At 45.1% G+C, this 23,966-nt stretch overlaps 1 protein-coding gene across 1 annotated transcript in view; it reads right to left on the reverse strand.

Moving 5' to 3' along the window:
* The window catches only part of LOC125150393 (contactin-associated protein-like 3), a 192,833-nt gene extending 175,780 nt beyond the window's left edge, over positions 1-17,053 (reverse strand). Inside the window, exon 1 of the mRNA XM_047830275.1 lies at positions 17,000-17,053. The gene's annotated coding sequence lies outside the window, so the exon portion shown is untranslated. The remainder of the gene's footprint in view (positions 1-16,999) is intronic.
* Between the last annotated feature and the right edge of the window lie 6,913 nt (positions 17,054-23,966).

Below are 23,966 nucleotides of genomic sequence, written 5' to 3' on the forward strand. Positions count from 1 at the left end.
GTGTGCACGCATGCACACGAGCAGGGGAGGGGCAGAGAGGGAGGGAGACACAGAATCCGAAGCAGGCTCCAGGCTCCGAGCCGTCAGCACAGAACCCCCACATGGGGCTCAAACTCAAAAACCACAAGACTTGAGCTGAGCTGAAGTCAGATGCTTAACTGACCGAGCCACCCAGGCGTCCCTCAAATCTCTATGTCCGTATCACTTTGGTATATTTTACTTTATGCGCTTAATTTGTCTATTGTATCCAAAGCTTTTCTTTCTTCCCCTCTCTTCTTGCTTTCTAGTGAATAGATTGAAATTTCCCCCTGGACTTATTCTATTTTTTTTTTATTACATTGGTTTGGAATGTGTACTCTCCATTACTATTCTTCTCATGGGCCTCCTTAAAATTTTACACTGCATTCTGGTTAACAATTTAACCAAGTCTACAATTAAACAGATTTTAATTCCTTCCACAAAACAATGCAAGGAGCACAGCACGCTCTGTCTGATCACCCCTTTCCATGTTTCTTTTCAGTTGCTCACATCAATCTACCTTGTCTTCTCTCTTTGCATTCCACCAACTTTCATTCCACACCAATGCCATACATACAGCTTTATTACTGCTCAAATGTGTGATCAGATTTGCACACCAACTACCAGATTCTCACCTCTCATAACTGCCCTCTGTAATCATTTCCTTTCTTGCTAAACTTATCCATCAACATCTCTTTTTTTTAAGTTTTATTCATTTATTTTGAGACAGAGGGAGGGCGAGGGAGGGAGAGCACAAGCAGGGGAGAAGGGAAAAGAGAAGGGGAGAGAGAATCCCAAGCGGGCTCTGTGCTGTGAGCAACGAGCACAGAGCCCAACACGGGGCTGAACCCACAAACCGTGAGATCATGACCTGAGCCAAAACCAAGAGTAGGATGCTCTACTGACTGACCCACCTAGGGATTTTGAGTGACTACCTGAATCTAAAAGATTGGTGACTTTGCAATTCTGGACAATTTCTTTTTTTTTATTTTTTTAATGTTTACTTATTTTTGAGAGACAGAGAGAGAGAGAGAGAGAGAGAGAGAGAGCGCGCACAAGCAGGGAAGGGACAGAGCAAGAGGGAGACAGAGAATCCAAAGCAGGCTCCGTGTTATCAGTGCAAACTCCAACATGGTGCTTGAACTCACAAACCATGAGATCATGACCTGAGCCAAAGTCAGATGCTCAACCAACTGAGCCACCCGGGCATCCCTATTCTGGGAAATTTCTATATATTACCTCTTCAGTGTTTCTTCTTCCCACATTTCCTCCTTCTAGAACTTCTATCAGACACAGAGATCTTGTCACGCTCTTCACCCTGCCCCTTGGTCTGGCTTTCGTACTTCCTGCCTCTCAGTCTCCCTGTGGCGCATTCTCGTTATTTATTCCACATCCGTCTTCTAATTTGCTGAGTCTCTCTCCACCTGTGTCTAATCTGCCATGTCAGCAGTCACTGAATTCTTTATCTCAGGGTATCCATTTTTAACTTCTCGACACTGTTCTTTTACACTTCTGCTATTCATCTTATTCTCTCCATTCTTCCCGTCTTTTATTTCTTTGCACATACACAACAAACTGTCGTTCTAAATTGACTTCCATATCTACATTTATTTTTATCTGACTGGGCAGTTTCTTATTTCTTCTGATTCTCCCTCATGGTTGTTTGTTTCTTTTATGTGTCTCATGTTTCTGTTTTTACTGCAAGCGTGTGTTTCCTGGAAATGGATCCACGAGCCTAGATGACTGCAGAAGTAAAACACATTCAACAGGAAGACAAGACAGGAGGAGACAGAGCTAGAAGCAGAGGGAGAGGGCGTGAAAGCCGTGGTGAAAGAAAACCAGTGCCGTGAGGTGGCTGTAGTTCAGGGTCGGCTAAAGGAGCGGGTGAAAGCAGTGAGTAAAGAGAAGGGACCTTTCAAGGACTGTGGGTGCGTGTGTGTGTGTATGTGTGTGTGTGATGTGAGAACACATAGGAAGGTTTTACTGAGGAGAGTAAGATCATCAGGTAAGCAATCTTTAGAAAGATTACTCTGGCGATAGGATGCAATGGACTAGAAGGAGGTAAGTTGGTGACAGGGGAACCGTGGAGACAATTATAGTATACAAATTCTGGAGAAATGGAGGGTGTGAACAAGTCTGGGCTGGGATAACTCAAGAAAAGGGAACAGGAACAAATTGGAGAGACAGAGCTAAACCTAAGCTTTCAGAATCAAGCAGTAACCCTCCCTTCTCCAGGGATCCACACCAGCATCTTCATATCCGTTTTAATTGAGACTGCGTCTCAAAGCATAGGCAAATATGTGGCGTGAGACTCACACTCATCTAACAATCATAAAGGCTGAACAATCCACGCTGATGCCAGATACTATCGATCCTCGAAGACTTCAGCAAAAATAGCCAGACAACAGGCAGTACAAGTTTCAGGGACATGTTATCTTGATCTGGGGAATCCTTCCCGGCTAAGGGAGAAATATATATGATTGAAAGAAGTTAAAGATTAAAATTGTTAATGACAAGTTAACACACGGAGGGCTAAATCTAAGGAACTTCATTATTTACAGTGATATGGTATTACAGAAAGCCGAAACATATCAGTGTTCTGTAGGAGTTTCTGATACTGTACCGTGGCCTTTTTTTTAACATTCTTAGGAGGTAATATTACCTTAATCTTGATTATAATGATATGTTGGACAATGGAAATACCCATTACAAATGTTTTTCTTAAAATATTGCTTATCTCATTATTCCACCCAGGATCATGGAATAGAGTCACATTTCAGCAAGAACAATAATAATGGCCAAAATTTCCTCAGGATTTGCTATGTTCCAGACATTATTTACAGAAGTAATTAATGTAATCTTCCTAGCAACTCTATGAGGCAGGTCACTATCGTTAATTATATTTTTTAGAGATGAATAAACTGAGACACACAGAGGGTAAGGAAATTACCCAAGACCACACAAAGGACATTAACATTAACATTAACATTAACATTAACATTAACATTAACATTAACCGAAGCAGAATTCCCATCCAGGCATCCCGATCAAAACGACCCCACCCCTCATTATAGAACCATCTCAACAGGTGCAGAAAAAGCATTTGACAACATTCAACGTCTGTTCGTGATAAAAACTCTCAACAAAGTGGGTTTAGAGAGAACATACCTCAACATAAGAAGGCCATACATGAAAAACCCACAGCGAACACCACACTCAATCGTGAAAAACTGAGTGTTTCCACTAAGATCAGAAACAAAGCAAGGATGCCCACGATCATCACTTTTATTCGACATGGTACCAGAAGTGCTAGCCAGAGCAATCAAAGAAAAAACAGGCATCCAAATTGGGGTGGAAAAAGTAAAACTGGCACTATTTGCAGACGGCATGACACTACAGATGGAAAACCCTAAAGACTGCATTAAAAAAAACCATTAGAACTAACACACTAATTCAATAAAGTTGCAGGATACAAAATCCAAATCCAAAAATCTGTTGCATTTTTTATACGCAAATAACAAAGTAGAAGATATAAAAATTAAGAAAATGATTCCATTTACAAGTGTAACCAAAAGGAATAAAATACCTACAAATAAACTTAACAAAGGAGGTGAAAGTCCTGTGCTCTGAAAACTATGAACACTGATGAATGAAACTGAAGATGACACACACAAAAACTAGAAAGATATCCCATGTTCATGGACGGGAAGAATTAATATTGTTAAAACGTCATATATCCAAAACAATCTACCAAATCAATGAAATCCCAGTCAAAATGCCGACAGTATTTTTCAAAGAGCTAGAATAATTCTAGAGTTTATACAGAACCACAAGAGACCCTGAATAGCCAAGGAAATCTTGAAAAAGAAGAAAAAGCCAGAAGCATCGTAATCCATTTCAAGATATAGTACAAAGCTATAACAACCAAAACAGTATGGTACTGGCACAAAAACAGACACATAGGTCAATACACTACAGAGCCAGAAATAAACCCACGATTATGATCAATTAATCTACCACAAAGGAGGCAAGAATATACAGTGGGGAAGAGAGTCTCCTCAACAAATGGTGCCAGGAAAACTGGACGGCTACGTGCAAAAGAATGAAACTGGACCACTTGCTTACACTATATACCAAAATAAACTCAAAATGAATCAAAGACCTAAATGTGAGGCCTGAAACCATAAAACCCCAAGAAGAAAACATAAGCAGTAATCTCTTGGACATCAACCTTAGAAACATTTTTCTATAATTTTTTAGGTTTATTTTATTTATTTTGAGAGAGAGAGAGAAAGAGCACACACAGGAGGGGCAGAGAGCGAGTGAGAGAGAGAGAATCCCAAGCAGGCTCCACACTGTCACCACGGAGCCTGATGCGGGGCTCGAACCCACAAACTGTGAAATCACGCCCCAAGCTGAAATCACAAGCCAGATGCTTAACCGACTGAGCCACCCAGGCACCACAGAAACATTTTTCTAGATACGTCTTCTGAGTCAAGGGAAATAAAAGCAAAAAATTTGTTACCCTAAAACAAAAAGCCTTTGCACAACAAAGGAAACCATCAACAAAATGAAAAGGCAACGTTCTGAATGAAAGAGAATATTTGCAAATATCTGGTAAGGGCTCAATATCCAAAACACATAAAGAATTTATGCAACTCAACACCAAATAAATAAATACATAAGTAAGTAATCTGATGAAAAATGGGCACAGGACCTGAACTGACATTTCTCCAAAGACATCCAGATGGCCACGGACCCACGAAATGAGATGCTCAACGTCACTCATATTTGGAAGAGCGCACACCAAAACCTTACACCTGTCGGAATGGCCAAACCCAAAAAGACAAGAAATAAACAAGCGTCGGTGAGGCAGTGGAGAAGGAGGAACCCTCATGCACTGCCGGTGGGAACGTAAATTGGTGCATCCACTGCAGAAGCAGTACGGAGGTTCCTCAAAGAAAAATTGAAAACAGAAATACCATACGATCCAGTAATTCCATCACTGGGTATTTACTCGAAGAAAAATAAAATACTAACTCGAAACAATATATGTACCCCCCAATGCATATAGCAGCATTATTTACAATAGCCAAGATATGGAAGCAACCCTAGTGTCCATCAATAGATAAATAAATGTATAAAGGAGATGTGGTATATGTGCATAATGTACATATACAAAGGAATATTACTCAACCATAAAAAAGAATGAAATCTTGGGGCGCCTGGGTGGCTCAGTCAGCCAAGCGTCTGACTTCGGCTCAGGTCACGATCTCGCAGTCCGTGGGTTCGAGCCCCGCGTCGGGCTCTGTGCTGACCGCTCAGAGACTGGAGCCTGCTTCAGATTCTGTGTCTTCCTCTCTCTCTGGCCCTTCCTCTCTCTCTCTCTCTCTCTCTCTCTCTCTCAAAAATAAATAAACATGAAAAAAAATTTTTTTTTTTTTAATTTTTTTTTCCAACGTTTATTTATTTTTGGGACAGAAAGAGACAGAGCATGAACGGGGGAGGGGCAGAGAGAGAGCGAGACACAGAATCGGAAACAGGCTCCAGGCTCTGAGCCATCAGCCCAGAGCCCGACGCGGGGCTCGAACTCACGGACCGCGAGATCGTGACCTGGCTGAAGTCGGACGCTTAACCGACTGCGCCACCCAGGCGCCCCAAAAAAAAATTTTTTAAAAGAATGAGATCTTGCCATTTGTGACAACACGGACGCACCTAGGAGGCACAAAAAAAGACAAATGCCATATGATTTCATTTATATGTGGAATATAAAAAAAAAAAAAAGAACAACAACAACAACAAAAGTAGAGAGACCCATAAATGCAAAGAACAAATCGGTGGTTGCCAGAGGGGGAGGACAAAATGAATGAAGGGAAGTGGACGGTGTAGGCTTCCAGGGATGAAATGAATTAGTCATGAGCTGAAAGGTACAGCCTGGGGGGTGGTCAGTGGTCTTGTGACAGTGTTGTACAGTGACAGACAGGCGCCCCGCTTCGAGTGAGCCTAGCGCAAAGTACGGAGTTATCCAATGACCACGCCGTGTGCCCGAAACTACTGTTAACGCTGTGTGTTAGCTATACTTCAAATGACCTCTCCCTCTCACCTGTCTGAAAGTGTGGCCCATGACTTTAAAGATTTGTTGAATTTTATCGTTTTATGCTACTTGAAAGAAGCCTGCTGGAATCATCGTTTATACACCTCCACGGTGCCCCGCTCCGTAATTCTGAAGATGAAATTAGAAACGATGTTTGTCTGAAAGTAGAGATGATAATTACATGTCGTCATGCCCTTGAGCTAGCCAGTCATAAAAATGGCCGATAATAGCAGGTTTTGTTGGCAGTAAGGACCATCCAAGAACAGACTCAGAAATCCCCCCAGCCCAGACCAGGCAGGGGTCTGTCAAGTCTGAAGGCACACCGGGAGCTTCCTCTCGGCGCGACAGGTTACTGGACACAGAGTCCACGGCCACCACGCCAGAGACAGCTGTGACTCAAATGAATTCAGCCTCCCGGCTGCCAAGGAGAGAACTGGACACCCACACTGAGGTGCCACGGCCATCTGTCTGCCCCGATGCACCACCAGCCTTTCCCACCGGGATTAAATGCCGCTTCCCTTATCTAGTTGATAAACCAGGCTTCTGGAGAACTCCAGGTACACGCTGCTTCCCGGCACCTGTTTCAGACCCCGACTATGGAGCCCGGCTCAGACTTGATCTAGGATCTCCCTAGAAACAGACATCTTGTCTAACGGCCCCTGCCCAGAGGCCTCCTCTTTCCTGCTCACAGGTCCTGGGTAGCGCCCCTGACACCTGGCCTGTTCAGTGCTCCCTCGGGGGCTCCCAGCAGTTTTTTTGTTTTTTTTTTTTTTTATGAAATGTATTTTCCGATTGGTTTCCATACAACACCCAGTGCTCATCCCAACAGGTGCCCTCCTCAATCCCAGCGGTTTTTATAACACGCACCATGCCTCTCATCAAAGCCTCGGGGCAGAAATTATGTCATGCGTTTTGCTATCGAAAGAAAATGAAACATTCAAAATCAGCCAGTGGATCTTTCCATGGACAAATGATGAGCTTGGGGATACTCACGTGAAAATTAATTTTTTATTAGGCTACCTGCAAAATGATTCTAAAATACACAAGAGGATTCTCCAGGATTTCACCATATACTTTCAAACTAGCGTATTTTCAATATATTAATTTCTTCTCTCTTTTTTTGGTAAATAGTTACAGAGCACCATCAGCAGAACTGTAGGGACAAAGAAATGTGTTTCTGTTCTCAGGAAGTTTAAAATCTAATGAAGGAGGCATACACGTAACCAGCCATCTGTTGTATGAAGCAGATAAGAGCCCCAAAGCCAATGCTTCATAATAGATGTTAAACTAATTACCTAAATGGATGGTGCATTTCACTTTCTCATCAAGAGATGCAGGCAGAGCACCCGGTCAAGGACCAAGTCCCGGTCACTTCTTGGCCCCACCCCTGGTCAGTCAGAAGGCCACCCCCTCCTGTCACAGTCCCCGGGGAAGAACGGTTACCCAACTCAGAAGAGACAACGCAAGTCAGGTCTGGGGATTTTGCTGGCATTTTGGGAAAGAGAATCATTCACCTTTTTACTTACCCTGCAGCCCCCTGTCTCCGAACTACCCCTGTTCCCTCAAGCAGTCCCTGCTTGCTTGGAGTTTGGAACAAGGGAACGAACAAATAAATAAGTGCTCACTGCTTCAGAGCGATAAGGGCCACAGTCCAAATAGGGGGAGGCATTCCCTCTAACAGCGCTGCCCAGACAGCTCGACCTTGGCCATGGAGCTGCCAAACAGAATGCTGCCTGAGCCTCCGGCCAACGTGGAAAGCCAGAGCCGAAAGAGGAAGAGAGGCCAGCCCTCGTGGCAGTGTCACCAAGTGTCTCCAACTTGCCTGAAATGAAATGATGTGCACCGACTATTCCCGTTCTGGTTTAAGTCCACTGGATTGGGTCTTCTGTTCACTTGTAACTGAAAGATGCTTGCCAATACCTAATCCTGACACCCCCCACCCCGTTTCTTACTAGTCGACGTACCAAATCCAACAACCACTGAGTCCTAAAAAGTGTTCCTGGGCACACGCAACCTTCTCCTCCTCACTGCCACCCTCCCACTCAGTGCTGATCCCACGGGCAGCAGCGAAGGCAGAGGGACACCTCTTGGGACAGCCCAGTCCACCCAAGTCAACCCAGGCAGACATTTGGCCTCACAGCCCAGTCTTCCTCTGTCCAAGACAATGGAGGAGGAAGGTGCTCCTGGAGGCTCCCGGAGTGGGGGGTGTGGGGGACCCGGGGGGACTGCCCAGCCTCATCCTGGAGAACAGGGCCACGATTAACGACATCGGTGTCTTTTTCATGTTAAAGCAAACACTAGCCCTCCACTCCCTCCTGCCTCACTTTGCAACAATATTCACGAGGGAAAGGATCTTTTTTCCAGGCAAACGTGCAACCTGTCCTCCAACAAATGAGTCTCATCGCTTACAAGGAGAATGAGTAAAATCGATCATCAGCAGTGATGTAAATTTGTCAAAGACCAGGTTTTCGGGTTTACTAAAGCAGATCAGTAGCTCATCATGACAAGAAATAATAATAAACTCTTACGATCAAAATTTTATTCTTATGATCCAGAAAACCAACATCGTGCTTTCTTAGCCTTGCACTGTAATTCAGAAGGGATCATCTGCCTTTCCCTAACAGGGAACAGACTTTGGTATCTGTCGACTCTCCTGGGTTCTATGTCTGCAAAATTTATTTTCAGAAATGTTCGTGATTCTTTAAGAAAGCCTAATTTTGGTGTTTGCTCCCCTAAACTCCCTGAAATACACCTTAAACTCTATCAACCTACCCTCCTTGAGCCCTCCAATTTTTTTTTTAACTCTTAGCACTGCCTACACATTCCACATCATAGAAAAGGATGTGCTTGAGAATGTCAAGGCTCACGGGGAATCAACTCAACAAGAAGTCTAAGAATCACATCACAGACTGGCTAGCTTGCCTGATGACAGTACACAGCTATTTATTTTTTCCTTCATGTTGTAATACCATTAATGTCACAATGCTCTTATTCTCAAGTTTTATTTTTTTATCTTTTTAATGTTTATTTTTTTTTTTTAATTTTTTTTTCAACGTTTATTTATTTTTGGGACAGAGAGAGACAGAGCATGAACGGGGGAGGGGCAGAGACAGAGGGAGACACAGAATCGGAAACAGGCTCCAGGCTCTGAGCCATCAGCCCAGAGCCTGACGCGGGGCTCGAACTCACGGACCGCGAGATCGTGACCTGGCTGAAGTCGGACGCTTAACCGACTGTGCCACCCAGGCGCCCCGAATGTTTGTTTATTTTTGAGAGAGAGAGACAGGAAGAGCATGAACAGGGGAGGGCCAGAGAGAGAGGGAGATACAGAATCCAAAGCAGGCTCCAGGCTCTGAGCCATCAGCAGAGTCCCACATGGGGCTCGAACTCACAAACCGTGAGATCACGACCTAAGCCAAAGTCGGAGGCTTAAGCGACTGAGCCACCCAGGCGCCTCCATCATTCTCAAGTTTTAGACGTCAAAAACATGGCAAATGTAAAGCTACACAATAAATCCTTAATCTTGATAATCTCGAAACATTTGAACAGATGTCTACAGACACGTATTATTTTTCTTAAATCTGCCAAATCGGAGACATTAAAATCGATCACAGTTCTTTAAATATTTTCTTCCAGGGGCGCCTGGGTGGTGCAGTCAGTTGAGCGTCCGACTCCAGCTCAGGTCATGATCTCACGGTTCGTGGGTTCGAGCCCCACGTCGGGCTCTGTGCTGACAGCTCAGAACCTGGAGCCTCCTTCAGATTCTGTGTCTCCCTCTCTCTCTGCCCCTCCCCTGCTCGCGCTCTGTCTCGCTCTCTCTCAAAAATAAACATTTAGGAAATACATATATTTTCTTCCATAATAGTGATTTTGATTAAAATGACTTTCTTTGATCTGAATCAAATTATTGCATTATTTTCTAATGCTAAAATGCTAGAAATTCGTGTATCTACTGGCCTTTAAATCCAAACCCTACCAGCGCTTCCTTGGTAAGCTCTTCCCAGGGACCAGGACGGGGTAGGGGCTGCGAGATGGGGACGGCTGCGTACCAGCTCCAGGGGACCCAGCACCCGTGAGATCAACGGGGACAGGGCGGATGCCGTATTTCTTAATTGCTCACACGCTCAGAAATCCAAACTGGAGAATATCCATCTTACACAATAGCTGGTAAGAAATGACTCCATCCTGCATACCTGGATTGCCAACTAATCCACCACGTGCCTCGCTTACAACGACTGACAGGGGTTCCTAATCCCTCCAGCAGCTCTCTGCCCGTCCACATCCTCGGGACACACACACACACACACACACACACACACACAGAGCAGTCACTCCACCACCCCTGCCGTCGGTTCCCCACTCCCAGAAACAGTGTGCTTAGCTTAACTTTATCAAGCTCTCTGGTTGCCTGGGGATTTATAGATGGTAAAATTTTTTTAAAAAAACCACACACACTAATTAGAACCATGAGTCCCGAAGGCAGCGCCTCAGTTAATGTCGCAAGGCAACCGGTCACTCCTGCTGTCATGCAAGCTTGTAATTTCCCTGGTTGCTCGCAAGCTCCGGAGAAATCTTCGGCTGGGTCCTGAACACCCCGAGCAACGGATGGGAATGACGGGGGCATGTGGGACATTAGATCTCAGCCACAGCGCCCGAGGTTACAGGACCACTACAGATTCCAGCAAGGTTGTCCGGCCACATCCCACCCCCCCCCCAGCCCCCAGGGGTGGCCCCACGAACACTGGGCATAGGAATCCCTCCTCCGTGGACAACCACCACGCAGATTCGCGGATGGGACCCCCAGTGGGGAAGTATCGGAAAGCCACATCTCAATAAAACTCAGGAAGACATGAATTTGCGTATGTGGCGCACTATTGACCATATCCCCTGAAAGGATGCGTTCAAAAATATTATATTTGCCGGTTAAAAAAGCAAACTCTTCTCGTGTTTCTCTCTCTGAGTTAGAGGTAACACACCCTCCGCGAGCATCTTATCAGAGTGCCACCGAGTGATAAAAGCCACAACCCACAGAAGATACATTACACCATTTTTTTGTCCTACGACTGCGCTAGCGTGCAATAAAACCTTTATAGTTACCCTTCGAACCTAAAAAAAAAAAAAAAATCAATTTAACTTGCAACATCTTCGTGTCTAAGCTCTGGTCAAATAGTAAATGACCAAGTCAGGCACGGGTGCGTTCTTCTGAATAATTAAACGATCATGTGGGCATTAAACAATGCTCTGCGTCACAGTAAAAAGGTCATGGTGTCATACTCTTTTCGCAGAATTTACAGGCTGTGTATAATTTTTCTTAACGCATGATAAAAGACTTGTTTTCATTTTTTAAATTTTTTAATGCTTATTTGTTTTAGAAAGGGGGAGGGAGGGGCAGACAGAGAGGGAGACACAATCTGAAGCAGGCTCCAGGCTCCGAGCTGTCAGCACAGAGCCCGATGCGGGGCTCGAACCCACAAACCGGGAGATCATGACCTGAGCCGAAGTCGGACGCTTAACCCACGGGGCCACCCAGGCGCCCCAAGACATTTTTAAAGCGTGTAATCCTATGCCATCAAATTCAAACTAGGAATCACAAGGATGTCTACTTTGAAAGAACGTGTTACATTTAGTCTAATGCCTTTCAGAAAAAGGCCGACATTAATAATTTAGTTTTTAAAAGTTATTCAACACAAAGCAAGCGCCGCCCAAAGCAATCAGCAGCACAGCAGGTCACAGGTGACAGGCGGGTGCAAAGGGGACCCTGCAGAAGTTACTCTGAAGAATTCTGTACGTGGAAGCCAAGCCTTTTAAAGCCTCTAAAAGTAAGTGGTGGGAAGAACCTTGGGTCTATTACTTCCAAATTGTTGGAGCTATTCTATACTTTTATATTCAAAGTCTAATTTTGACTTAAGGAGAAAATTTCAACTTGAAATCTGTTCAGTTGAGACGTTTTTGTTAGTGATTATGTCCCTTATGAAGTAGTTCTGAATGAGCTGGGTTTTGTCCAAAATCAACTCAAAAAAGTGGATTCTCATGACCTCCAGTCCTCTCCCCAAAACACCCTTCCAGGCTTGGGAGGGTCACCGATGATATGTCCTCAGGGTTATTTCGTTTATTTTTGCTTAGAGAATCTTCCAAAATCGTGAAGTGTCAACCCCCAAAAAACCCAGCTCTGTTCTTGCCTGTCACTTTGTGCTGACAGTCACCATGGACTTTGCAAGTTTTCCGGAGAGAAGAGGTTTTTGTTTTCTCTCTGCTTCTGAAAAGCACCTTCACCTTCAGTATTTCTGGGAAGTGTATTCGAATACTATAACTACGGATATATTTACTAGTTTGTGGAAGGCTCTTTCCAAAAATCCCTCAGCTCCAGTTCCTGCTAAAACACACATCCCCATATTCTGGGCTCATCTTCCCCAACACGTTTCACTGCATCGAGAATGGGTTCCCCATTCACCTGCTCCACGGGCACACCCTCTGACACCTTAGGCTGATTAACTTGGAAGACTGGGCTCCCTCTAGACAAGCACTAAGCATGCTATTAAGGCAAAGGAAAGCCTGAGCCTATTAAAATACTGGAAGGATTTTAGTCCGTAATAGCCAAGGCGAAACTTCTTTGTCGACTACATTGAGCCTCTTAGCACTCATGACATTACTGGAAGATTGAGTAGGCTCAGTTAGCAGTAAAGAATTTTGATGACACTTAGCAAATAATTACAAAGAATCTGCGTCCACTATTTCTGAAAAACAAAACCCTCGAGAAGAGATATATGACAAATACTTTGCTTAAATAAGTTGTCGTGATTTCATACTTCTTAGCAACTGTACCATTATGTCCAGTCACCCAGTCTGCATGCCTATATTTTTATACCAAATTATTAAGGTTAATCATGTCACCAAGTTAGGATAATTCACATACTTCAACTGTCTCACTATTACATCAAGCTATGTATGTTATTCATATTACAAAAGGATACTATTGGACGATAATTTCTACCACGGGATTATATGAATGCACTTTCGTCAAAGAAGATACAGTAATGCTTCTGCACATAAAGCAGCTTAGGCTCGAATGAAGATAGGGTTCAACTCTGGTACAAATCTTCAAATTGAGGTGTTAACATGTTTATTGCTTAGATCAAACACTTGGTAGTTGTGAAGGTCATGGGTTTGTTTCCCACGCTGGCAAACAAAATGGGCTCGATCCACACCCCCTTTCATGGTCAGAGACCTCTCTGGTCTAGGATTTAATGGGGAAGAGGACAGGTGTCAATATAGAAAAACAAATTTACATGATCACCCCTACAAGGGCAATTCAAAGTGTATACCCCACCTGCAGTGGGCCAGAAATAAATCTTTTTTTTTTTTCCTTGAAACGAGAAGGGTGCTTTTGACAGGGGAAGGAATCACAAGGAAGCTTCTAGAGAAAATTACAAGTACTGAGATTTAACGAAGGAAGAACAAGTCAGTCATACTCACTAAACTGAATCCCGCGATCTGTAAAAATGTCATCATTTATATCACAAAGAATCACCATCAACGACTGAAGTTTCTAACATATGCGTCTGTCCTTATTCAGTGGAGATGGCGGGGCGGGGGGGGGGGGGGGGAATCAGCTATCAGCCACAGCTTGTACCTTACTTACACGGGGAAAATAATTCAGCTGCACATTAACTTTCACTTGTGTTGTTCCTAAGTGGGGAGGGGGTGAACGTTACCCCTCAGACTGAGGTGCGATCCAGGAAACAGGCTTACAACACTAAATACACAATCGAAATGTTGACATTTTCATATTCAGATCCTATCTCTTCTGCCTCCAGAAAGGTCTTGAAATTCATAAAGGAGTCGTGGATTTACAAGAATAATTCTAAAACAGAGAGCTATTGCCTTCTTCCATTTGTGGTGCTTCGTAAGAATTAAAGGAGGCAACAGCCTACATAAGAACTTCTAGAAAGCAGGGCTCTAACTTGGAAACCTATATCATAACCTCCCTCTTGAGTTATTTCAGAGGACAGATCATATTAGAACACTCTCGTCTTGACTTGGGACAGAGGGTTCTAAAAGGCAGACTAGATAGATGCTCACATGTTTTTTCTAAATCTCAAGTCCGTGGCCATATTTTGGAGGAGGCAGTTCAGCCCACTTGTTTTATCTTCAAAAAGACAGAGAATACAGAACAACAAAACAAGCCCATGGTCGTGGCCATTTAGAAACATTTTCCCTCCAGTGTGTCGTTTCCTGATTTAAAATTGCTTGAGCAATGTTGATGTTCGCCATTTCTTGTTCGTAGCTTAAATCCCACATTGCTGGCAAACTCCTCTCTAGAATTTCTCAAATGATGGGACAGAACAACAACAACAAAAAAGACCCCTCTGCCTTGACTTAGTGATAAGAGACTACAAATCCGTGTCTGATGTGCCCTGCTTGCACACACATCAAACACACCCTTCCCAAATATGCTGCAGTTAAAGAAAAACTGAATCCGGCAAACTAGCTAATTCAGCCATGAGATTCATTCACCATTTACGTCTACTGCTACACATGATGCCAAAGGGGATTACTGGGAAATTATCAAACGCCATCTGGGTGGCCCCTGTGAATCTTCAAAGTCATTGAAATGTATACTTGACCCTTGAAGAGGGTCATCTTTGTGGTGATCCCATCAAGGACTTGAACTTCAGTTATCTAAAATGTCCTTAGCACAGAGAAAGACAGATACCATATGTGTTCACTCTTATGTGGATCCTGAGAAACTTAACAGAAACCCATGGAGGAGGGGAAGGAAAAAAAAAAAAAAAAAGAGGTTAGAGTGGGAGAGAGCCAAAGCATAAGAGACTCTTAAAAACTGAGAACAAACTGAGGGTTGATTGGGGGGGTGGGAGGGAGGGGAAGGTGGATGATGGGTACTGAGGAGGGCACCTTTTGGGATGAGCACTGGGTGTTGGATGGAAACCAATTTGACAATAAATTTCATATACTGAAAAAATAAAAATAAAAATATAAATAAATAAATAAATAAATAAATAAATAAATAAAATGTCCTTAGCAATGCAAATTTACATAGGTTCTTTAATTTATGGAACTTTTGATAAGAGTCCCAAATACACCTAAGTACACGAGGCTGAGAGGCAAAAAAAAACAGCATCAACATCTGAAGAGTCACCCAGAGACTCAGTCCCAGGGGGACTGAGCTCGGGACACATCCAATTCAGACACGGGAACTTGCATGGATAATCAGACACAGGGCACCCCAGAGCAGGTGCCTTGTAAAAAGGATGCTCTGTGTGAAAGAACACGATACCTACGTGGGTTTCAGGGAGTAAAATACTAAGTGAAAATAAATACCACTGATCTTGCCCATATGTTGCAATCACCACTAAGAAGCCGGCCCTCTGCTTTCTCTCCTGGGAAGGATTTTCGAAGCCACGTCTCCTTGAAGTAGGAGTGACCTCCGGTGACTTTTTAATGGCACCTCAGAGTAAGGACGTTGAGTTATTCTCCAATGTACGAACATCAGCAAATCACTTAGTACTAGTCATTTTGAATTTCTTAGCACAATGACAAGTGCTCTGCCGAAGGATTTAAGGATTTGATTGTATGTAACCGCCCCCGTTTGAATTAATTCAGAGCAGTTGTCCCACCAAGCTAAATTAAAATTGTGTCTGAAACGCGGGGCAGTAGCTGCTTCAAGGAGATTAAGGCTCATTCTGAGGAGTGACTCACGCACGACATGGCATTAAATAAGCTGATACTAGACCATGACACCGCAAAACCTTCACAGCCCCGCGGCCTCCGTGCACGAATGGGCGCGAAGGTAACTTTAGGTGCAGGGCTTCCCGCTTGAGCCGGCTTCCCAGTGAGGACAGAGGTGGGGCCCCAAGAGCTAAATCCGGATACCCAGCAGCAAAGTCGGTTTCTGAGCACGCCTGCTAGCACTTTCTTGAAATGTATTACTAGCTTGTCCGAAGCCCTACACCTGATTTTTTTTTTTTTTTAATTTTCTTTAGGCGGATGGGACAGGAAGGGAAGCGGGGGGGCAGGGGGAGGACGGGGAGTTTCTTAAAATGCATCAAGGGAAGAAAAGCCCTGGATGGAGATGTCAATCTGAACAACACTCCTCAAACTTCTCCTGATTTCCAGAGTCAGATACCTCGAGGCGGGCTAGCGAGCATCTTTAGACGGGACTCGGCGGCAGCTAGCCCGGGACCCAGAGGCTACCGTAGCCTCAGGGAACCTACAAAAGCAGAAACACGCACGTCGCCACACACAAGCAGGTGCACGGACTACAGGAGCTTGGAAGGCAGGCTGTCCCTCCCTTTACCTCGTGAGGGGTCCGGCTTCCCGGAATCCCGGGGACCCTCCAAGGCAGGGTGGGCGGCGCCGCGGCGCCCCGAATTCCGCAGAGCGCCCGCTGCAAACGTGTGCGCTAATGCAGGACCCGCCGCTTCGCGCTGACACGCTTCCTCCCCGACGCGTGTACACCGCAAGGAGATAAATGACCACGCCGGCCTGCTGGCCTCCCCTCCTCTGAAGCTATTCTCCCGCCGGACTCTCCGCGCCTCAGTATTCTCATGCCCGCTGCAGGTTTTACTAAAAACTTGAGCTTTCTCAGGGAAGATTCAGCTCGCCGGCAAAAAAAAAAAAAAAAAAAAAAAAAAAAAAAAAAAAAGTCAAACACAGGCTTTTGCTGGATCTCAGACTTGGCAGGAGGGAAAAAGCAAGAGAAACCTTCCTATCTTGGCGCTGGTACTTGGGAGAGATTTTTTTTTTTTTTTTTTTGGAATGCCTCCTTTTCCCAAACACGCCAGCGCTGCCATCTGCAAACACTCGTTACTAATAAAAACACAAATCCTAAGTTGTCAACGCAAGTTGGAAAAGATGTGCCGTACTCACAAGGGCTCCCTGCCGCCGCCGTGCTCCACGGCCGAGCAGACAAAAGAAAGAGCATCCCGAGGACGGCGCCCGCCGCACGGTCCATGGTCCGCCCGCCCCGGCACCCGAGGCGTCCGGCAGCCGCTCCGCGCGGGCCTCTGCCCGCTCGCTCCCGGCCGGGGTCGCGCCGCCGCCGCCGCTTCCGCGCTCTGCGCACCCGCGCCGCGCGGCCGCCGGGCGGGCGCCCCACCTGCGGCCACACCCACCCCCGCCCTCCCCGCGCCCGCGCTGCGGGCTCGCGCGGCCCCGGGCGCCCCTGGCGGCGGCGGGCGGAAGTGCGCTCGCGGCGCGGCCGGCCTGCCACCTGCGCGGGGCGGGGGGAGGGGGGAGGGAGGAGGAAGGGGAGGAGGGGCGGAGGGCAGGGTCGGGGGGCGCCGCGCGTCCTCGAGTCCCAGCGCCTTCACCTGCCGGGCGTCCCCTTTCCCGGCGACCCGCAGTCCGAGGGGGCGAGCGCCACCCGCGTGATGCTGCTGCTGCAGCAGCCGCCAGGCACTGAGCGTTCGCCCTGACGCCAGGAAAACTGCCTTTCCTTTCCTTTCCGTTTTTTCTTTTTGCTGTTGTTGTTGTCTTTTTTTTTTTTTTTTTTTTGGTAGAAAAGATGAACTTAGGAGAGAAATAACGAATCGGGTTGGGAGAGAATATTCACACGCATTGCAACTATTGGAAAGAAGATTTCTTGTTTTCTGAACGCATTTCATGATTCGCAGTGAAAACACCTTAATGAACTCCATATTCGTGTATCAGATGGTCGCGTGGAACCCTCTAAACTTTGGCAGGGATGGATGGCCAGTCAGAGCTCAGTAAGGGGGAGAACAGGAAAATGTATCTATTTTAAAAGTGTAACCCCCACCCCACTTCCGCTGGAGCGTTAGCATTGTAATTATGTATATTCCTACCTGGGAATTGGAGGGCTACGACCAGCAGCAGGTCGATACAACCATAAACTGGCATCCTGATGGAAGGAATGTTGTTCCAAACACAATCGCAGAAGTGACCTGATACCAAGGAGGTGAAAGGAATAGATTTCGTTGAAAAATGAAGTTATTTTGAAATAACTTGTATCTACTGTAGCTGTGTTGCTTTGCACTCAGATTGTCTCATAACAATCCCCAAAGGGGACATATTTTTTATTTTTATTTTTATTTTTTAAATGTTTTGTTTATTTTTGAGACAGACGGAGAGAGAGCAGGGGAGGGGCAGAGACAGGGAGGCACAGAATCTGAAGCCAGGCTCCGAGCTGTCAGAGCCCGGATGAGGGACTTGAACTCACAAACCGTGAGATCATGACCTGAGCCAAACTCCAATACTTAACCGACTGAGCCACCCAGGCGCCCATGGGACATATATTTTTTTAATGTTAGAATATTAAAGGAAAAGCATCTAAAAGTCGGGGGGGGGGGGGGCTTCAAAGCCTAAAGACCGAAGCCAGATGGCCCACGGAGAGAGAAGGATTTCAAGACTCGTGACTTCAAAATCCGTTGCCAGATTAGCGGTTACTCCCTGCAACAGCCATCAGAAGGTGTAAATCCAGGAGTGGCGAGCCCGGCATCACCGGGATCAATACTCTCCTACAACTGTGATCAGACTCCCCGCAAAATGTGCTGAGATTGGAAAACAGGCTCCAGGCATTCTTGTACCTTCCGGAGTGATCAGAATACAAAGGGAACTTTAACCTTTAGCAGAGCCCCACCTGCCTGACCACAAAGCAAGCAGAATAGGTGATTTCATTATTCTTATTTTGCGGCCTGGGAAACAGACAAAAACAAGACACAGAAAATGCGAATAGCTTTGGCAAAGTCGAAGAATTAACAGCCAGAAGTGCTGAGAATCAGACCCAAATATAGAGCTTCGGATCCCAACTTTACAGTAGGCTTGTGCAGCCCACGTGGGGCCCTCCCTGAGAATCCAGAACACCTCCGGCCCACCCCAGCTGAAAGGCAGTGGCCCGTGGCGGGGAAACGCTGACCGCAAAGCCTGTGCAGCAGGTGTATTCGGAAACTTGCAAAAGCCACAGGCAGTGGAGCGACATTCATTCATTCATCAGACACTTCTCCAGGGCCCCCTGGGGTCCTGGGACGAGAACATTGTATTTCTAATTTTGTAAAGCAAATATAAATTAACTATTTACATTAAGGATGTAAGGTATTTTTTAAAACAACCCTGAGACCAAGCCGTGTGTGTGTGTGTGTGTGTGTGTGTGTCTAAATAAATGGTCACAACATTCCTTTGAAGTCAATACTATGCCCATTTAACAAATAGGCTGGACCTCAGAGAGTGTAAGAGTGTCCAGGGTCACTCAGCAGGTCAGGAATGGAGGCCAGGTTAACCGAGCTCGGGAAACACCTCACAGAGAATCGGTGTCTCTGTAACAGAAAAGTTGTCACCCTATGAACACTGTACTCAGGGATTCACAGGAAACCCACGTAGAATGCATTAGTAATCACCTCAATAATTGATGCCGATAAAGCCCAAAAGGACAGTGATGGTAAATCACCTGAGCAGGGCTTAGGATGGGTTTTTACAAGTCAGAGGAGACCCAGCAAACGCAGGGAGTGAGGCCCCTGGGTGGTCTTCACCCTGAAGGTGCACAGCACTGGACTGTTAACAAAAATTCAACTGAGCAAATTTTAAAGCCTCTTTGACTTTTTTGATCAATCCCAGAAGTGGGCCGCATCTATCCCATCTAGCAAGTGGAGGGGAATTCCAAAGGGCTATAGGAGGGAACAGGTGTTTAGAGAAAGGCTGAGGAAGTCATAAGCAGAAAAAGAAAAAGAAAAAGAAAGAAGGATTATTTTGGGTGACGTCATCTTCCTTTAGGCGGATTACTTGATCTTCCTTTGGGGATTGGAGAGGGCCCATAGCACAGATTACCTTATTACCTTATTAATGCTGACCAGAAAAGTCCTGGTTGAAAGGGAGGTGGAAAATTTAGGTTAGATATTAAGCCCCAGTTTGATGGCTTGGCCTAGCCTAAGTGACTCCATCTGGGGCTTGTGGTTTTCTTTTTAACAGAATGCCGGACTGGACATCAGCACGGGGCCATCGTATGGCCTCCCAAGACAAGGGGGACATCAGGTGAGGAGGGTTCATACCACACACAGTCGTACCCAAAGCAGAGACCTGCTAGCCTGGGGCCCAAGTGGTTTCTCGGTTCGTCTCTTTAGTAGGCGAATTAGTGGCCCCTGGGAGCCTCAGCATCCTCGTCTGTCTGGTAAGGTTTTCATGGTCCCTCCACAGAGCACTGGTCCACGCATTCAAGGAGAAAGTGAATGGCGAGTGCTTAACATCATGCCAGTCGAGAGGGCACTGGATCAGGCAGGCGTGATGCTCCAGGCGTGGAGCTCTGGGCTCCAGGGAGATAGGGCACCTGCCGGAACACCACCAAACACCGGAAGCTAACTCGGTGCATCCCTGACCCATGTCCCTAGCTCTTTGCTATTCTAAGTAGGAAAGACAAGGGAAAAAATGTGGAGACGTAATCTGGCACGTTTCTAGAGCTGATGATTCAAACCCACAAATTGCGCCCGCGGGTACGTGGCTGCAGTCAGAGGTTATACGAAACACAAGAGAGAAGTTAATATCAGCAGGAGTCACAAACAAATGACAAGGAAGGAATCCACTGCTGATGTCCAGGAGTACGTGGACACTCAGGTAGGAAACTGCAGACGGGGTGCCTGTTCTAAGTGAAACTGAGCCCATAGCATTTCCTGACCAACGTCCTCTGTCTTCCCTGCACACCCGGGTCCACTGCATCCTGGAGCAGAGGAAGGACCAACTTTCCCGACCGGAGCGAAGACCCTTCTCAAGGCTCGCCACAGATTAGAACGAGATTCCATTCATTCCCTCTTCATTCAGCAATTTTTTCCCTATCAATTCTGATTTCTGCATGTTTTATTTAAATCTAGAAATACATTTAACTTTACTCTCATAATGGGAACAGATTTGTCATTAAATCCTCTGAAAGTTAGAATACTGTGAATAAAATATAATAGTATTTCTATTAGGAGTAATTTTTCCCATAAGCCCCTGAGCAACAAATCCTGAAGAACAATTATCGAGAGACAGACTCCAGCGAGAATAAATGTCACACGTGTGATATAGGACACACTGCACAGCGTCTTTTCAGGTTCTCTCTGATGAGCTGTGTTCCCTATAATTAGTCCTTGGAAAGCAGAGGTTTTAACAGCCAAAGGATTATGCATCTGATGACATAAATCTCGGCTACAAGCATAGTCAACCTCATATTTCTTACACATTCAGCCTGTTTCAACCCAGTAGGACTTTTTGTGACCAGCACCGGTATCTAAGACAACCCAAAATAAGGCACCGTTAAAGAACTTGACATAGAAAAACAATACTACACGGCATTTCCCGAAGGGCATTAGGGCACATTCCCCATGATGGCTTCTAGGTAATCACACACCCTTTCCCTGACATTCTGGCTTGGATAGAATCAGAGAAGCTTAACGTTAAACTGGAAGGGGGCCTGGGTGGCTCAGCTGGTTGAGTGTCTGACTCCCAGTTTCGGCTCAGGTCATGATCTCACGCTTCTGGGCTGACGGTGCGGAGCCTGCTTGGGATTCTCTCTCTCCCTCTCTCTCTCTCTCTCTCTCTGCCCCTCCCCTGCTGGCACTGTCTCTCTCGCGCGCGCTCTCAAAATAAATAAATTAACTTTACAAGAAATAATTAAATTAAATTAGATTAAATTGGAACTCGGAGTCAGCTGGCCAGCAGTCCACCCAATTCAAACACTCCACGCTCCAGTGTCAATCCTCATACATACCCACTGATGGCAACAGTCAGGGCGCACCCTTGAGGAGAGGCAGGAGACACTGGAATCTCCTTCAATCACGACACGCGGGCGGATACACTCATGGGATCGATTACACGAGTTCCCACAGACATTTCTCTTTTCCTTTAAAAATAAAATGAGATACCTTTGTACCTTTTGAACCAGACGTCTAATTTTATGGGAGGCATGAAAGGTAATTGGGTTTTTTCCTCACTTCTTTAGGGATAGGAGTGTATCTGAAAAAGTTGTTTTTTTTGGTTTTTTCACTCAACGTTGAAATCAACACGTGATCCGGACATAGGAATCTTAAGAGCTCTACTTGAAGAGGCACGATTTCTAAATACAATTTTATGCATCCAGAATCTAAACGATACCTCTTCCAATATAGGAAGCAAAAATAAATAAATAGGTAAATACATAGGTAAATACATAAACAAACAAATAAATGCATTTGGATTGAGAGATCTGGAGCTTTTTGCCCAAAAACAAAATGCCGTTTGAGTAGAAACTGAAAGGGAGTTAAAAATTTGTACGAGTTTAGCTGTTGAAATTGGTAGGCTTCCTGGTGAAAAGCTAAAGAAATCCTTTTTTAGAAGTATATACTTCATCTCTAAATCGTGGCCACCTCAAACAAGATAGGAAGAATGTAAAAAAGAGGAGAGAGAGAAAGAGAGGAAAGCAAAGAAAATGGGGTCTGTGTGAAGTTTTATTACAGGGTAGGACAAGTAATAATATCACCTTGAGTATCCAATTCCAGGTACAAAACTTACTTTCTAAATTTGGTTGAGAATAAAATTGGCTTTAGTCTCCATGTGAAATCTACCAGAAGGCACTGAGCTGTTCGCAGAGACGATATGCACCATGTTTTATTTGCCATAGTCAATAAGCATAAGGTTCATGCTTCAGAGAGAAAGCAGCATGAAAATTGTTGTATTCTTTTCTCCTCTTAGGTTAATACTTGGATAAGACATTGCATTAATTTCACCATCTTTTTTTTGGAGGGCGGTGGGGGGGACGGGGGGGATAAAGGGCTTAAAGTCCCGAAATGATGTTTGTAAATGCCATTTATGTTGATTTGATCACTGGTGAAGAAAGGGGACCATTTGTGGTCAGTCTGTATCTGACCCTTACTTTGACAATAAAGCACGTCCCGAACTGTGCAGAATTGGAGAATATTGAAACTCACCATGCAGAGATCACACCCACAAGATGGCTATAATTAAAAAAAAAAAAAAAAGAGAGAGAGAAACGATCATAAATGTTGGTAAAGATGTCCAGAAGCGGGAGCCCTTATACGCTGCTGGAAGAAATGTAAACTAGTGCAGCTTCTTTGGAACGAAATCCGGGGGTTTTTCAGGTGGTTAAACGTGGAATTACCAAGATACAGAGCAGCATGGCTCCCAGCGACATATGCAAGAGAAAACATGCCCACGCAAAAACTTGTACACGAATGTCTATACCAGCATTATGCACAGTAGCCAAAAGGTGGAAACAACCCGAAAGTCCATCAACACGTGAGCGGATAAATGAAATATGGCTGCGACATACAATTAAATACTATTCAGCCTTTAAAAGGGAGGATATTCTCATACACGCTCCGACCCGGGTGAACCTTGAAAGCATCACGCTCAGTGAAAGAAGCCGGTCCGAAAAGGCAAAACATGATATGATCCCGCTTCCATAGGGCACCTGGAAGAGACAAATGCAGGGACAGAACACAGAGTAGTGGTCACCAGAGGCTGTGGGGAGGGAGGATGGGGAGATGATGTTTAATGGACACAGAGCTTCAGCTGGGGAAACTGACAAAGTTCTGGAAGGTATAGTGGTGAGGGTTGCATTGTGCATTGTGAATGTAATGCCATTGAATTTTGTGATTAAAATGGTGAATTTTGTGTTATGCATAGTGTATCCCAATTCTAAAAAAAGGAAGAAAATATAGCTTCGTTAGATACAAAAGGTGTAACCTTAGTAAGATTTACAGATCTTAATTTGGATTGATTGTGGCTACAAAAATGCTGACTGGAGAAAAAATGCTAATAAAGGATTGGTGCGTACTCCAACATAGAGGGGCTTTGAACACATAAGTGAAAGTCAGCCTCGAGGACTGTGTATTATATGGGTCCATAGATAGGAACT

This window comes from Prionailurus viverrinus, chromosome D4 (genome assembly GCF_022837055.1).
Source record: "Prionailurus viverrinus isolate Anna chromosome D4, UM_Priviv_1.0, whole genome shotgun sequence".
In the NCBI taxonomy this organism is placed as follows: Eukaryota; Metazoa; Chordata; class Mammalia; order Carnivora; family Felidae; genus Prionailurus; species Prionailurus viverrinus.